Here is a 17,073-nt window from a genome sequence, read left to right on the forward strand (position 1 = left end):
CAGGTAAAATTGAGTGAGTTGTGTTGTTTTAAAGGTTTTCTTCACAGTGTTTTTTTTTTTTCTGTAGACGGTGTATCCAATGATGTTGAGTGAAAAGCAAATCACTTCAACGGCGTACATACATGCCCACACACACACACAAGACAGTCTGAAATCTGATTTGTGCTGCCAGACTGAGACACGTGTCTTTAAATCTGAGTCGAATATCAAATCAATGGTTTTAAATCTGATTTGTGAAAATCAATTTCCTCATGTTCTCTTGCTTTCCAGACTGAAAAGCATGAAATGTCTGAAACTTGGACTGCCAATCGAGTCTCTGATTGTCCCATTGGCATCGCTCATTACACAGAATGTATTTACTACAAGCGAATATGTGGACTCTAAAGTGTTGCATGTGGGTGAATGTCCAATCACAGGGTATTCAGAAAGTATTTCACTTATCAGTGTTTTTGATTAGCAGACAAGCTTTTATATTTTTTAAAGAATGTTTGGACCGTTTAACGAATGGTTTTGAAGCATAATGAGATGCAGTGAGTTTCTTTGTGTGGAGACTTAACATATTCATTGAGCTGAATGTGTGCTAAATGCACTGAATCTAATAATTTGCATTTGCCCAGTCATTGTGATATAATTTCCTTGAATTCACTGAGTATATAGTAATAAACAGGCATAGCATTTCAAATAAATCCACCGTTTCATTTTTTCAGTCAGACCCACATCCACATAGAAACACACAGAGACATCTGTCCTCCCTCATTCGGAGTATCACATCAAAACACATGCACACAAAAAAAACACAGCTGAAATCCCAGTGTGAGTAATCTCATCAGAGGAGTGTTCAGGCAGGTGGCTGTGAGTAGGCAAACCCGCTTGATCCAGAAGACAGAGAGCACCAGAGAGATAACCAGTGATAAAGTCCCTGGAGCAGACATGAAACAACTCGGATCAAGCCACATCAATTGATACACAAGTGTGTCTCTGTGCAAGTGTGCGTTTGTGTTGGCGTGTGCGTGTGTGTGAGCTCCATCTTTCCTCAAGGACCTTGGTCAGTCATGTTCTCCTGAGGCTGTCAATAGAGTTTAAAACACAGATTCAATACTACTTGCAGCAGTCTGCCTCCCGAGGGCATCCAGTGTTGCCTTATTTAACCTGACAGGCTGTGAGGAGCAGAGCTGGTCGTGTCTGTTAATGTTAAAATCACATCATTTTTGCATTTTTTTCTTTTAAAAGAATTAAAATACTTGTTACAGGAGGACTTTGAAGCAACAGACTCATTCTGGTCTGTGGTGCAGGCCACGGTCACCTTCTGAAGCTTCTGTTATGAAACTAACAAAGCTGAAATGGATTCAGTACAACCAGGAGAGCTGCAATTTAGTGGCTGCAAATGATAGCACAAAGCATTTTTTAATGAATCCCTTCTCTGGTAATATTTTCTAGGGCTTCTGGAAGAAAGGTCAAAAACTGCCGCGTTAAAAACCTGCTCAGATAAACATGCATATTCTCACTGTAACTGTAGCATGACATGTTTATAGGGCCATCCATTATTTGGTAATCCTGGGGTAATTATTTGATAGTGTTTCTATGTTGATGTTACACAATCACCTGAATGATGATGTCTAATCCTCATGGTGAAGTTAAGAGAAGAAAAAGAAAATTATTAAACAGCAGTTTGCAAAGTGGAGTAGAAAAAGTATTCGCATGGATTCCAAGAAATGAGCGAAAAACACACAATACCATACTGTATTTTTTGCTGTGTTCTGTGTTTGGCTAACTGGCGTGATCCATCAGCAATATCGTTAGCTTTGACTAACGAGGAAAGGCTGCACGATACAAAGAATATAATGTTTCTGTCCTTTTACTCCCAGGAAGGCAGGAGATTTACAAAACGCCTTCACAGCTTTTGGAACAGACCAGGAGCTGATTGAACAAACTGTTTGTAAATTTAGCCTAATTGTGTGTTTACTACTATTTGCGCATCACTAAATTAAATAGGGTTAAACCACACTAAGTAGTTCTTAGGTAGAGATTAGTTGGTACTAAATATTTACACCCAGTAACTGCCAGGAGTCACAGCTAACGTTAGCATGCTAATATAAAATCTGTTTAGACTGACACAAGTAACTGCTATTGCTTAATTTTTTTAGTACTTAACACAAGTAATGCGGAATATACATCAACATATTTAGGGATAGTGATGGGAAGCTGGAGTCCAATTAAATGTATTTCTTACTTTTTTTCACACAAATAAATCTTTCCTTTTGAACACAACCCCCCCCCCCCCCCCCCCAAAGGGACTCAGGGCTACCTGATCTGCCCTGATGCAGAATGGGTCAGCTGGTTAATAGCAATCATTGTAGCGTAGTAAAGTATTTCCTCACAGAGAGAAGAGGGTTTGATCATCAAATGTGTGCAAATGCTTTCCGAATGCAATTACATGTTTCACTGACCAGGATCATTTTCTTTAAAGGTGATTGGTTGCGTGCTGTCCTGTGATAGGTGTTATTTCAACCACAAAACATGACCATGAAACAAAACACATCAAACTGGCTTTCATATCTATCTCCTGCTGTAAAACATTCACACATTCTGCTTTGATATCTGGTAATCAGAAGCTATTGTGATAGCTGTCACTATCTGGCACGTCTAAACTGGAATGGATATTCTGGGGATTTCTTTCAAGTACACGGGACGCCTCCGAAGCCAATTATCAACACGACTGTTAGCTGAGCATTTCTTATGCGGTGAGGAATGTTTCATTGTGATTGTGAGCTCCGTGGAGGTAAGCAGCATTACGAGTGCGTGATGAGTAAAAAAGAATAAAACACAACAAACCAAAATTATGACTGACGTATCTGAACTGCTTTGTGAAGACCAAGTGAAAACAATGGGGCAACTCTTTCTTTCCTGGCCCAACCTCCTGGGATAGATACCAACGTGTGACAGATTAAAGGAAAAACCTGAATAAATTAGAGGAAAATCATAACGAAGGAAAATACCTCTGATGTTCTGGAGGCTTGCGGTACCTTTACAAGTTAGATATTTTATGTGGGGTGTTCCTTTATTGTGTCACCCATCTGTAGATATTTTCAATGCAGCTGCAGGTTGAACTTGGATTTAAAACTTTCTCCCATAAGATTTTTTTTTTCATGTCATAAGGATGAGGCTGTAATTATTCCAAATTTTTCTCTCACACCAAAAGCAAGTGTGTTAGTCCGTCTCTCAATAGAGTGCTGCAGGGATGACGCATCTTTGTAGGTCAACCTGGAAGGGGGCATCGCCCCGGTTCCAGTGGGATTTTTCCATTAGATCATTGCAGAAAATGTCCGTGGTAAACAAAAGTTTCCAACTTTGCGCACTTACCTCTTCTACAAAAACCTTTCCTCTTAGTGTGAACTGATCTAGTTAGTGATCATGGCTGTGTCACTTGGAAAGTTTGAGTCAGAATAGTTTGCAAGAGCGCGAGTATAAACACAACGAGGCTGTAAAGGTATTCTAGATGAGTTTCTGTGTTCGGCGTGATGACGTTTAATGTCCCAGACAACCTCTGCAGTCTCATTTAGCCACTTGTTAGCAACCTTTTTTTAAGACACGTAAAACCTTCAAAATTAACAAGTAGCATATTTACTGACGAATTTGATGTTGTAGAACAAAATGTGAAAATCTCTTCAGCTTGTGTTAACCACAGACCTTATTTCAGGCATCTAACAAAAACCCCCATTCAGAAACCCGTTGATTTCAAGACGAAGTACAAAAATGCTAACTCATTCCCGGGTTTTAGGACTCATTCCTGCAGCACTTTACTTTCCCACTTCCCTACCCTGTCTATGGCACTCAAGTCTATTAGGGTTTTTCCATGGGCCTTTTATGCCATGCCAAGCCAAGCCGTGACAACATGCACTTCCACTACAGCCTCACAGCAGGGGATAGCCGCGGTGCGCTGTGGTTCTGCTTGCTAGCAGGGCCACGCAGGGCTGCAACCCCTGTTAAATCCAATCTCGATTTAATAAAAATTTTTATCTAGTCAGTTTGTACTATACTTGTTTTAATTATGTTCCTCTGTGTGACAGGTTGGCCTATTAAAATGCTATAAAGGCTTTCTGTGATCATCACATTTATGGTTTAACCTCCATATCAATTATGTTACATTAAACTTCAGATGGGCTATAATTCTCACATAAGACATCCCATCACATCAGTTGGCAGCTATAAATCGGCAGCCCAGGCTTGACTGCCCGGCCTTTCCCTCTCTAAGTCATGAAAATCAAAACATGAATCAATAGTCAAAATATGTGGGGAGAGGAAATAAATGCACAATAGTTGAATAATAGTTTGCACAATAGTTTGAAGTATTGATCTATGAGATATTTAGCTTGTCAGGGCTTAACATCTAAAGGTTTTGTGTCGTTTAATACTTCAAGAATTAAATGAGTAATGTTTATATTGTAGACTGGAGCTATCATAGTTTGAATGCAGTCCGTGAAAACTATCTGTCACATTCGGAGGCTACTGAAGGTATTCGGCCTCTCCGATTGATAAAAGGTCAAGATCAACTACACAACATTTACTCAGCTAACAGAATAAACTTTCATAGTGCAAAATCCGATTCATAAAATGAAAATCTCTTCAATTAAACAAAAAAACGAAAAACCCTGTGTTCCTACTGAGGACATAAATCTTCACAATTAGTTTAATTAGATTTTTTTTAACGGCTAAGTAATTTTATAAAACTACTGGGCATTCTAGTTTCTGGCAAACTGAATAGTACATTGGTTGGGGACTATTTTTGTGAGATTAACTAAAAGCACAGTGGTTGTGTTTATGGTAATGAAGGACCATGCGACCCACTAGAGTGTGGGCTCAGTGATGTATTTCTAATCGTTTTTGGAAAACAATGGAGGTCTGTGGCTGTAATTCCCGACCTTTTTCTTGTGACCCTTTGTCATGTGTACTTGCAACCCCTCGTCACCTGCTGTGCATATGTCCTCCACCTGTGACCAGTTCAAAGAAAGAATTAAAATTATCCAGTAACTGACAAGAAAAAAAAAAAATTATAGGAAAGTCTGAAACCATCATTTTTAGTAGAAGAAATACTTTTTTCTTCTTTCCTGTTTTGTTAATCACCTCATGACCCCTTATATTTATTTTATGACTCCCTGATGGGGTCCAAACCCCAAGGTTGGAAAACACTGGTCTATATGCTATGTCAGGCTTTGGGTACACAGACAATATTTGTATTTGGATCAATTCACTTTTGGTATCAACAACAAGAAAAATAGACCAACCTTCTCCTTTAAACTGGCTAAAAAACTACTTTATTTTCTCCCACAAAAACTGCACACCAAGAAACCAAAACATTTTAAAAAGACCATTAAAATATATAACATATAATACTAAAATATTATGACATTATTATATTTTTTTTAATTCAGACTTGCATCTTCTGCCAGTTTGGATGTGCAGTCTTCCCTGAACATAAACACAGGGAAGTCATCAAGATCCGTCCTTTCACCACTGACTCACTAAATGGCTCATTTAGCCCCCGGTGGCCAAATTCAAAACTGCGAGCTGGCACTCCAGTGGCTCGAGTCTCAACAGGGAGTAAAGAGGCTCTACTGTGTCAACTCTAATCACAGGCGCCAAGACAAGTCATTATGCTAGAAAACACCCAACTGTCCTCTGTTAATAAAACTCCCTTTCATGGCACTCAGAGAAAGTGACGTTAACGCAGGCTGTGTTAATCCACAACAGGATCTGCTGTGTTACCTCTGTTTTGAATATCAGACAGCACTATTAGCTATTCTTTTGAAGCACTAATGATTAAAAACTGCCGACTATAATCATAAAAATCTGGTAAAAGTTAGTAATATGCAAACAATTCAAGGTTAATGCGTGAATAATACAGCCTGGACAGATAAAGCAAACATGCTGTAGCCCCTCTTAGTGAATAATTCATGAAGGAATTATCAGGTTATTAATGCAACGTCTGTTATTTTCTAGTCTGTTTTAAACATTACACAGTTTGTTTTTAAGCTCTCCATCTGGCTTTTGATGAATGAATCACAAATTGGGTGTAAAAAGTCAAAATCTTCATGAATAAGCCCAGAGAGCAAGAGCTGGATGGGCAGGAAGAGGAGAAATAAACACGTTCAATCCCTGAATCAGGACCTGCTGACAAGCCTCTGTCAACAACACTCTTCAAACTTTCCCGTAGCGTATCCTCCACCGGAGAAAGCAAACACACAAGTATCGGGTAACGTATTCCCCCTGACTTTCGACGGTTTTGTTTCCATGGCAACTAATCTGCAGGCTGTGGCAGTAAAGAAGTACCTTGTGAACTTCTCAATGAGAACAAGTCACTGTGGACCGTAGAGTGGCAGCCTGTGAATGTTAATTATGTCACAGACCTAGATAGGAACACAACAAATAAGGCATTTTGTCCTCCATCAACCGACCCTCCTGTGTGTGTGTGTGTTCCTCTGTCTGAAAGTATTTCTAAAAGACAACATTTCCCGCTAAAACAACGCAAAACATCTTTAAGCATGGACGGATTGTTTGACAATGGGCCCCTGTGCACAGACATGTGAAAGACTCCTGCGTCTCCTTGCGGTTGTTTTGCGTCTCTTTGTGGTCATTTTATGTCTCTTTGTGGACATTTTGCATCTCTTTGCAGTTGTTTTGTAGTCGTTCTGTGTCTCTTTGCAGTCAGTTTTTAGTTTTTTTTATGTCTCTTTGTGGTTGTTTTGCACCTCTTTGTAGTCATTTGATTGACAACGAGAAATATGTAATATATATGTGTATATATATACACATATATGTGTATATATATTATGTGTGCCCAGTAGGCCCGTTCAGTAACCCATCCATGTGTATATGATGATAAACAAAGCTTGTATGTATGTGTGTGTGTGTGTGTGTGTGTGTGTGTGTGTGTGTGTGTGTGTTTGGCCTGGATGGAGCAGGCCTCACAAAGGGCACAGTAATCAAGGCATCAAAGGCCTCTACATGAGGGTTAATTACAGTTCTGGGGAAATTATTGCTAACAGGGGCTAATGATGTGTGACATTAGCCGCTGTGAGCTGATTGGGATATAATTACATGAATCATCCTAAAATGGCATGAAAACAAGATATTCTTTCAGTGTTCTCGATGTGACACTGCTTTAAAAAAAGAAGATATGGCAAATCAAGAAAATCCAATAATGAGCACTCCTGAGGAGAAAGAAGGGTGGAATTACTCACAGTAGTTATGAAAACAATAAAAGGCTAAAAAGTTGCCAGATTCAATACTAGTAATATAATATATACTCTCAAGGGTTTCCCAATCAGGATTATATTATTAATCACAGCAATATAAAGCAGTCCTAAAGGTAGACGTTCAACTTACGAAGTTTTCTTCCCGGATAACTTCTGAAACCCTTAACGTCATCTGACATAGATTGAATTAGGATGTTTGTGTTTGTGATCTACAGACACTAACCCATAAATGTTGAAGTGTTTTCTTTTTAGTTCATTTATAGTTGTTTACAAATGAATTAAAAATGAAAAGCTGAAATGTTTTGAGGCTGTAATTATTCAAAGCCTTGCAGCGACACTTCAAATCAAAGTTTGGTTGCATCCAATTTGCCTTGAATGTTTTTTAAAAAATAATTTTACAACTTGAAACAGCTCGTCGACTTGTGTTCACTTCAAATGGCTGGACATGGTTTAAAATAAAACACAACATACATGGTCCAATGGCTGACAGTACAATAAAATGCAACGACAAGGCAGAGCAGTGAAAACCTCACATATAGTCCAAGGATGCCGTAAGACTTAAAGAGAACCGGACTTTAGAAACAAAAGTTTAAAAGAGCACAGCAAGTGACTGGAAACAGGAAAACTATATAGTTTCCTCTTAGTGCACATCTTTCAAACAAGTAAACCAGCAAGAAAAAAGGCCCTGCATAGGTCAGGCGACAGATCAAGAGCTGAACAGAAGCAAGTCCTTTTGATGTGGTAGAAAATCTTGACAAAAGGACAAGAAACATTGTATTTCTGAAATCTGGGCTGTAAAGTAGCCATGATGTAACAGCTGGTAAAAGGGCCACATGACAGCAGCCCAGAGAAAGCAAAGCAGCAGATGAAAGAGTCTGAAGGCAAAGTTGGTATAATTAACATAACAGTAAACAAAAGACTGAACTTTTTAGCTGTAATGCAACAGCTGCATAATGCAGAGACCGGAAAACATCGCTTGTCATATCTACTAGCTCTGTTTTGGTCTCCACCAGCTTCTGAGGAAAACATCTGCCGCTTTAGCTGCTAAATGCTCCACTGTGTTCACCAGCCAGTCGCTCACTGAGTCTTTAGGTTTTAGAGCTTTTTTTACTGAAAACAGCTGGAAACGATTGCGATGAGAGCGGTGAGACTGAACTAAAACAGTACAGTTGAGGGCCGTAAAAAAACAAAACACGGAGCTATAAATGATTAACAGCCCATTGTTAATACAAAATTACTGATTAAAGCAGTTTAAACACAAGATAAAAATCTTTATTTTGGTGACCTCCAGTGGTTTAACTTCTCGCCTTGCTACATTGAAGTGTGGGCAGGATGTGTCAGTACACTGTGACATCAGTGTTGGGGGAAATTACAGCTATTAAGTTACATAATCTTAATGTGTTTTTCCGCAGGGCATCAATAAATAATAGCGAATATAATTTCTTCAAATATGTCTCATGACGTTGATTAAAAAAACAATACAGTTTCATCAAAGAGATAATCAATCATGCATAGCTCCAGTAACTGCCACAGCACCAGTAAGCAGTAAACAAACAGAGCCTTAAAAATGCCCCCTTCAGAGTCCTAATTGTCATCACTGATTAAACCTTCATGTTTATGACTTACTTCTCAACAGACACAACTTTAAATGTACATTATCTGTCAAATTTGAGCGATATCTCTCATTCAGGGTAACATATTGCGAAGTGACAACTGATTGTGTAGGACAGCTTTCAATTTAAAACGTGCATGAGAACCAGTGATAATACAAAACCGAGCAGCTTCAGTACTAGAATGTGTGAGTGCTTGAGTGGCTGAGCCAAAAAAACAGGCTTGAATGAATCCCATTCAAAGCCTCTGCAGTGACTTGAAGATAGCTGTTCACAGAGGCTCCCCACTGAGCTGGAGAAAAACGGCACATTTTGAACAGTTAAAAAAGAAATCCCAGAATCCAGATGGGACAAGCAAACAAAGACACATCTAAGAAGAGCAGAAGCTATAATTTCAGCCACAAATTCTCTCTATTTAAATGGGATAATGTTAAAAAAAAAAAAAAAACTGGGAAAAACAAAACAATTAAAGCTGTGTTCAATTTTTCATTATAAGGTATTCTGTGTTGACTGTCGACAACAAATCCCAATTTACTTTGTATTCAGCGCGGCACACTTGAGGACGTCATGGGGTTTGGAAAGTTTCTGATGGCATTGTACTTCAAATCTAGCAGACAGATGCTCTCCATTTTAAAGTCATGAAAATTGATTTTCACTCTGAGGCTATAGCATGATCTGCGTCCAGGGAGTCAACCTCTATAAAGTTAGACTAAATCTATTAAGATCAGCAAAGAATGGCCACGAGTGGCTGCCAGAAATTAATGTAAATGAGAGTCAAGCTCTTACTTTGAGATGGTTCAGGCTACTTACACAGAACTTTGTGAAAATGTAATCATATCAAGAAATAGAGCATGCAGAGAGAAAGCTTTGTGAGAAATTCGAGGAAAGGAAAGCAAAGATGACTTTGACCAAACAGAAATGTACAGAAAATATTTTGACTTTGTGGGACGTCTGCATGTTTAAAGAATTCCCCATACAAAAATTACATGTTATGTAAAGATTAGTCTGCAGTTGCACCACCAAGAAGGCTATAAAGAACCCGCTACGTACAGAATGTAAATGCCTGTTGCTATTTTTATCACCTACAAAGAAAACGAAGGAGTCTCAACAGATTAAATAGAATATATAGCTGGGTATGTCAGCGAGGAGGAGTAGATTATGGTGGACAGAGTGAGATGTAGGGTGTGAGGAGGAGAGGAAACATCAAGAAATGTAGTGAGAGGAGAAAAAAAAAACCCTGCCTTGTACTTTTTTCTGTGTTAAACTGGGCGTGAGACTGGCAGTCAGCAGCAGTGAAGGAGTGTGGTTATGGCTTGTGGTTTTCACTCGGCACTCAGAAGAGTTCTCAACAAGGAGGAACGGAGAGGAACAAAATAGACCCTTCGAAATGCGAGAGGCCATGCTGGTGCCTCACATCCTGAGAGGACAGGCAGGAAAATAAAACAACCACCATGTGTGACATCAAGTATGTGCAGTTAAGTGCACATTATTGTCGCTCCGACTTTGGATGTCAAACACACTCTGCTTTTATTTCCCTTTGTCATTGTTGAGGTCAGACTTAAACAAACCCGCTCCCTACTTGTGGAAAAGGCACATTTCACATACATATACAATATGTATGTATGTATAGATTTCAATATATACAAGTGGATAAGAATATGTTTATTATACTGAGAATATATAAGGTGACATTTCATCATTAAAGGAATTATGCCATACATGACCCTCCGTAAAGAGGACACAAGATGTCTCCTACTTCCCTTTAAACTCCACTCTCAGTGGTTGAAACTGGAGGTTTCAAGTGTCCCACACTTGTTTAAGTTTATTTTTTTTAATACTTCATTTTTATTGCTTTTCCATTACAAAAAAATCACATAAATACAAAAGAAAAAAAAGAATTGCACTCTCTCCACAAACCCTTTCTTTTGATGTTGTCACAGTTTGCCTCTCAGCCACACTTTCTCATCCTCGGCCCTCTGTTTTACTCTCTCTGTCTGTCCCAGTCTCCAGCACCCGCTCACTTCTCCCAGGCCATGTGCTTTCTTCCAGCAGACTTCCTAATTCACCTGCTCACCTGTTGTCACTTCACCCATCAGCCACTCACCACATACGCTGCCTTCGTGTGTACGACACGAGAAGTCGTGCACACGATATGCTTGACTTTCAAGTGGTAGGTCGTGAGAACACCGCTGCTAGGCAACAAAAACATGGACGGTAAAAGACTCCTCGTCCACCGAGGCTAACAATTTAGCGAACCAGCGAGCAGGTAACGTAACTAAAATTACAATATATTAACTTACCATCCACCGAAAAAAGGACCTTCCATGGCCTCCGCCTTGAACTGTGAGCTTTCAGACAATTTCCACTTACAAGCAGGGGCGTTGTTTCAGCAAAAGCCAAGGTATGGCTATGGCAAGGTATGCTATTTTAAATGTATTAACAGACAATATAGCTCTCTCTCACATTCACAATGCCTAATATTGGCATGTAATGGGCGACTTGAAAATGACTTTCATCGTATCTATTTTGGCGCATACTTCGTCACCTTGGACAGAGAGCGCCATCATTAGTCATTTGCTTAAACTTCACAGAAAATAAAGAAATGCATTGAATTATATTATATTGAATTCTGCCTAATTGCTTGTGCCAGTGGCTCTGTTAAAAGTTGCGAATAAGGGTGGCGAAAGACAACATCCCTGCCTAGACCGCTCTAATATTATACTGTCAGACAGACAGCCATTTATTTTTATCCTTGCAGTTGTTTTTTGGTGAAGTGATTTAATACACTGGATTGCCTTAGTCCAACATTCTGATACAGAAATATCCAATTTCCACTATCGAATTTCTTTTCTGGATTAAGTGATGCGCAATTAGCAAAACATATTTTTGAGTGGAGGGGATGCCATATTGGATTGATAACAGCGTTTAATATACTCCACCATCAACTTTGCTTTAAGGGTCCTGCTTCTTTGCACCCATGCAGGCATTTTTGCAACATAAACATGAATAAATAAGACCATTAGTCATTTTTTCATTCAAGAATATGTCTGAAAATGATCAAATAATATACATGTAAGCCTACTGGTTGGTCATTTTTTAAACAAACTACTATATGTAAGACTCATGACTTCAATATTATTAAAATTCTGGGTGGCAGTATTCAAAGCCAACATATACTCTGGACTTACTTGCTGACATACATGACATACTGTAAATACTAAAAATAGTAAATGTAAAATGGTTGTCCTGATAAAAATGTATCTGATGTTGTGTTTTTATTGTTGTATCCACTGTTTCCTGCTGTGGTTACCTAGTTTGACCCAGCAGAACCATTCAAGTTTAATCTGCCTCTATCTTATCTAATACTGTGCCTGTTGGCCCAATAATTCATTCACATTGCCCTTATCATACTACATAGGATCTCATATCTGCTGCGGTATCGTGGACCTATAATTAATGGTCTGCTGTGTTGCAACTCTCTAAGGTTTGTCATACTGTAGGATAACTATCTCTTTTTTCTTTTTCACATTGTGTTTTTGCGCTACCTCTCACAAAGTATAAAACAGGACATCCATCCTGTATCACCTTATGTTACCTTAATCCTGATTTCCCTTCCCTCCCAAGATACTAAATGTGTTTCCTTCCTATGCTCATGCAATTCCTTCTACCAGGGCAGATCAGAAAAAGAAACAAAAGAAATACGTAACATGTATTCGTACGCTTGTCTGCCCTTTCTTCTTCTGGCAGGAATGAAGAAAAGTGGGCTACGAGAACATGAGGCAGAAAACTGCAAGCGTAAAATATACTGAGGGAACAAAGTGAGAGAGGACCGGCTGAAATCTGGCTACAAAAAAAAAATGTACTGAAAGAACATAGAACTGAGGGAAAACTGGGTGAGTGAATTTGGAGCAGAGCAGTGCACACACACACACACACACACGCACGCACACACACACCTGCAGGCGGCAGTACAATGCAGCCTTGTTACATCCACCTTCAGTGGAGCCAGTGTTCAGGGCAATTATCCAGAGAGTTGCCACACCTAGAGGAGGCCACAAGTCAGCCACAGAGCTATAGTTGGACAAACAACACCAGCTGTGGCGATTAAAGAAAACACTCGGCACCTCCTCTCCCAAACATATTTTCACTGCTTCCATCCGTGCCATATGCAGTGAGGAAAAACAGTGAGATTGACAACTGTGTGTATCGGCAGCAGCTTTGGTCTTGGCCAGTGTTTGCAGGCTAAATGTAAACAGTAGGCAGCTGCCAACTGTCCAGAGCCATCAGTTCATCAGTTCAGCCCGACTGGAGCTGGAGATGAAATGTGGGAGGACACGGGAAAAGGAAGCTGCCTCCTTCGCTTCACTGTCTCTGTGCACATCCTGGAACGTGTCAAGGCAATCTGACTGTCACTGTGAGCTGGAAAGTGCAGGCGATTTCATGAACAGCAGTCATTAGCTCATATATAGAACATGAGGCCAGTTTATTTATAAAGGAAAAATGTGCCCTTAAATAGTTTGATACTGTTTGATTCGTCAGTCTGTGATGTTCCATACAGTTCAGGAGTTATTCAGTGATACCTCAGTGATACTTCTATGAAGTTTCCCTGTCTATCTACGTTTTGTTTAGCACATTTCCCACACTACAATTATCAGTTACTTCCATTACTGATTAATCTATAAATTGATATTGATTATCAATTAAACTGAGTTTTAAAATATCAAAAATAATGAGAAATGCCCGTTACAAGCAGGTATGCTCCAATGCAATAGTCAAAAACATGTTCAATTAATTATGAAAAGAGCAAGTCAAAAGCAATTTGTTTTGTGTTTGAATCTTTTAAATTACTAAATTGATTCATTGATTATCACTGTTGAGCGATAAATCAAGTAATTGTTTCATCACCCTCGTCTGATAATCAGACTCAGCCATTTTGTTTTACATCCTTATTTGAATATATTAGTAAGTATATTATAAGTTAAAACTGAAACAATGATTTTAAATTAACTGTTTATATTTATATTATATTAATTAATAATAATAATTAATACCCACGACGTCAGTTTATTAGGTACACCACAGGAAGGTTACGAGAGGTGTAAATTGAACTTAATGGTCATTTTTGATTTTGTAGTTTGTGCTGCTGTTGAATTGTTTGATATTCTGTGTTTCTAATATAGGATATAAGAGGACACACTAAATAATAGGAAAAAAAATAGTATTATACAGCAATATAGTTCAACAGCACCACAAACTCCACATCCTCCAAATGACCAAACAACTGAATCAACACCACCGTAAAACAGTTTCGTTTATAATATTATTGATTTATGTTATTGCTGAAAGCAGTTGGAAGTCTGGGATATGGAGAGCACTACCCAGCAACTCCTAAAGGAAGCGTGTAAATGTTTAGTATTCATATCCACTATATGAATATTTAGTATTCATGTGTGTTTAGTGGAAAGTGCATTAGATCCCTACGGAGGTTTTCTAGCTGAGAAAAAGTCAGAATGATGCGTCTTATTCAAATGTCTTGTAGCTGCATTGCATTCTGGTCCATTGTGGTGTCTGTCAGTGCACTCACTCTATGACAATATATTTCTCCATCTATGACTGTTGAGAATCAGCACAAATTGTAGAGAGTTTCAAAAAAACTCAAACTCTTTGATTCTGAGGCACGCATGCCCAAAACCATTTAGTTGTTTTACCGTTGATGTTTTTGGACAGCTGAGATTTTTTTTTTTTCTGCAGTCAAATGCCACTGATGCAACAATAAGAAAAATACACCACAAAACAACAACATGGACCCAAGAACAGCTCCTATTTTAACAGTTTTTAGGATGTATTTCCCTTTAAAACAGCTTTCCTGCCTTTATTAAAGTTGAGATTAATTCTTTATGTGCCACATGTAATATGGAACAGCTTCATCTGGGAGAATTTAAGAACTCTGCTAACCTAACATAAGGGCACATTGTATGGCAGTGAATTCCTCTGCACTTTGCCAGCCAGCCATGGCTTTGAGAAGTCAGTGAGGCCTTAAGTTCCTGTAACCCCTCTAGACAAAAAAAAAGAAAAACTGATGGGAGGGAATAGCTTCAGGAATGGTTGGTATTCTGAAATGTTGTTCTTCTCCACAAGTTTATTTCTGTCTTTCATCGAGGTCCAGGGAAACATTCCTCAGCCAATCAGAGAGCCTCATTCTCCCACATCACCACATTTCCACAATCATAACATAACATAACATACCAATAAAACAACTGATTGGATGCTTACAAGCGGGGGAAAAAACATACTGGCCAACGTTAAAGAGTGGTTTTATGAGCAAATCGCACTCCTGGTGAACAGTGAGCTCATGTACGATAAATGTAATCCCTCCCTTAAGTAAACCAAGTGCAACATTCATTAACCAATTCACACACGATAAATGGAACCAGGATATAGTTTATCCTTTCTAATTAGACAAACTCAGCCCGCAAAGCCTCCTTATTATCAAAGTTAAATCTCTTAAACAAGGTCACTGACATCTGCGTTGGAGCCAGAATATAAAATTAAAGAGAAAAGGTAAGAAGTGAAGAAGAGGAGAAAGTCAGAAATAAGAGTCTGTTTGCTGATATATCTCATTTGAATAAGAGAAATGTAAAAATGACTTACCACTCACTAATCTCACACTGTACACTCTCTCCCGCTTGTCCCTCTTCTTCCCTCAGTGTATGACAAAACTTCCCAAGTTGTTCCCTTTCCACTGCCTCCCCTCTCTTCCTCTCTCTCCCTCTCTCTCTCCCAACATTGGATGCACATGTGACTGTCTCTGGCCCACCAAACAGCAAAATGGCGACATCTAGTGGCGAGTAAAGCTACAGCACTTAAAAGCAATAAGGATCCTTTGTAGAGCTGCTGGCTCACTGACAATTTCCAAAAGTAATTTATAGGCTAATTTGCTCTGATTCAGTCAGGCAATTTAAAAGCAGAATCTGATGAATACAAATAGCTACTTATAATAAATACAAATAGTTTTCGCCATCCACAAATACTTTGGAGGTGGTTTATAAGCAAATATATTTTTCATTAAAGTAACCAAAAGTAACATTTTCATCATTTACTTATGACAACTTATTTTCACAAATCATATTAAAGGTTTAAATGTTTTTGAATCTGCCTTTGTCAATAAGATTCAACTTAATGTAAATTATAACTTATCAAATAGGACTGGGATGTGGCCTGTGATACATTTTTAGCATAATGGTATTTGAACATGTTCCTGAGTTTGTGCTGGAAGGCAGCCATCTCCTCATGGCACTGGTTTGTTGGGCATTTGTTCTGTTTTTTAGATATATTTTTGTAAGTGTACTGGAAAAACCTTGTTTTCTTTACTTTTTCATACTGCTTGTTATATTTAACGACACCGTCAGATGTTTCACTGCAAAGAAAATTGTTGTTTCTTGTAGAAAAGAGAACAAGACTAAGATTTGCAGCCATGGTAGCATCTCTGTGAGGCTGTAGTTGGTGGTAACGTGCTAACATGCTAACAATGTCAGTGCTAACATGCTGATGTTAAGCAGCTATAACGTTTACCATGTTCACCATCTTTGATCGTGGCCGATGAAAAGTTCACAAAAGTTATTGAAATTCATCCTGATGGGAACGTAAATGTGTTTTATGACAATCCATCCAATAGTCCATCCAAAACCTCATGGTGGTGCTAGAGGAAAGTTCAGGGGATCACCAAAGTCAGAAGGATTCATTCTCTGGGAACCATTTTCACAGCAATCCATCCAATAGTTGTTGAGATATTTCAGTCAGAACCAAAGCGGTGAACCAACCGACCGACCGACAGACATCCCTAAAGCCATGTGGCTAAAAATATTTGACTGTTTACTGTTTAAACAAAGACAGAGGCGAGTAAATGAGTGATGGTTTCCTTTCTTGCTCACTAGCGCACAAGCTGTATGACATGGCTGGGTGCTTGTGGGTTTTATAGTGCCCCAAACTGAAATAAATAGCATATTGGTTCCAGATATTGGCTAACAGACATACTGTTTGTTCTTGTCAACAGCAAGTCAACTTTTGCTGTGTATTTCAAAACCAGGTCTACACTGAGATTGCTATTATTATTGTATGTTGTATTATAAAAAAAATTGTGGGATAAAATGATGATCAGCCAAGTATGTTGACACATACAAGGAAATAGACTCCCATTCTCAGTAGCTCGC

The 17,073-nt window shown here is 38.8% G+C and overlaps 1 protein-coding gene across 1 annotated transcript in view; it reads right to left on the reverse strand.

Annotated features, from left to right (window-relative positions):
• Positions 1-15,583, reverse strand: part of tspan4a (tetraspanin 4a) — a 112,313-nt gene extending 96,730 nt beyond the window's left edge. The window contains exon 1 of the mRNA XM_070901803.1: positions 15,515-15,583. The gene's annotated coding sequence lies outside the window, so the exon portion shown is untranslated. The remainder of the gene's footprint in view (positions 1-15,514) is intronic.
• Positions 15,584-17,073: the final 1,490 nt, after the last annotated feature.

The sequence above is a fragment of the Enoplosus armatus genome, chromosome 1 (assembly GCF_043641665.1).
Source record: "Enoplosus armatus isolate fEnoArm2 chromosome 1, fEnoArm2.hap1, whole genome shotgun sequence".
Taxonomy (NCBI): domain Eukaryota; kingdom Metazoa; phylum Chordata; class Actinopteri; order Centrarchiformes; family Enoplosidae; genus Enoplosus; species Enoplosus armatus.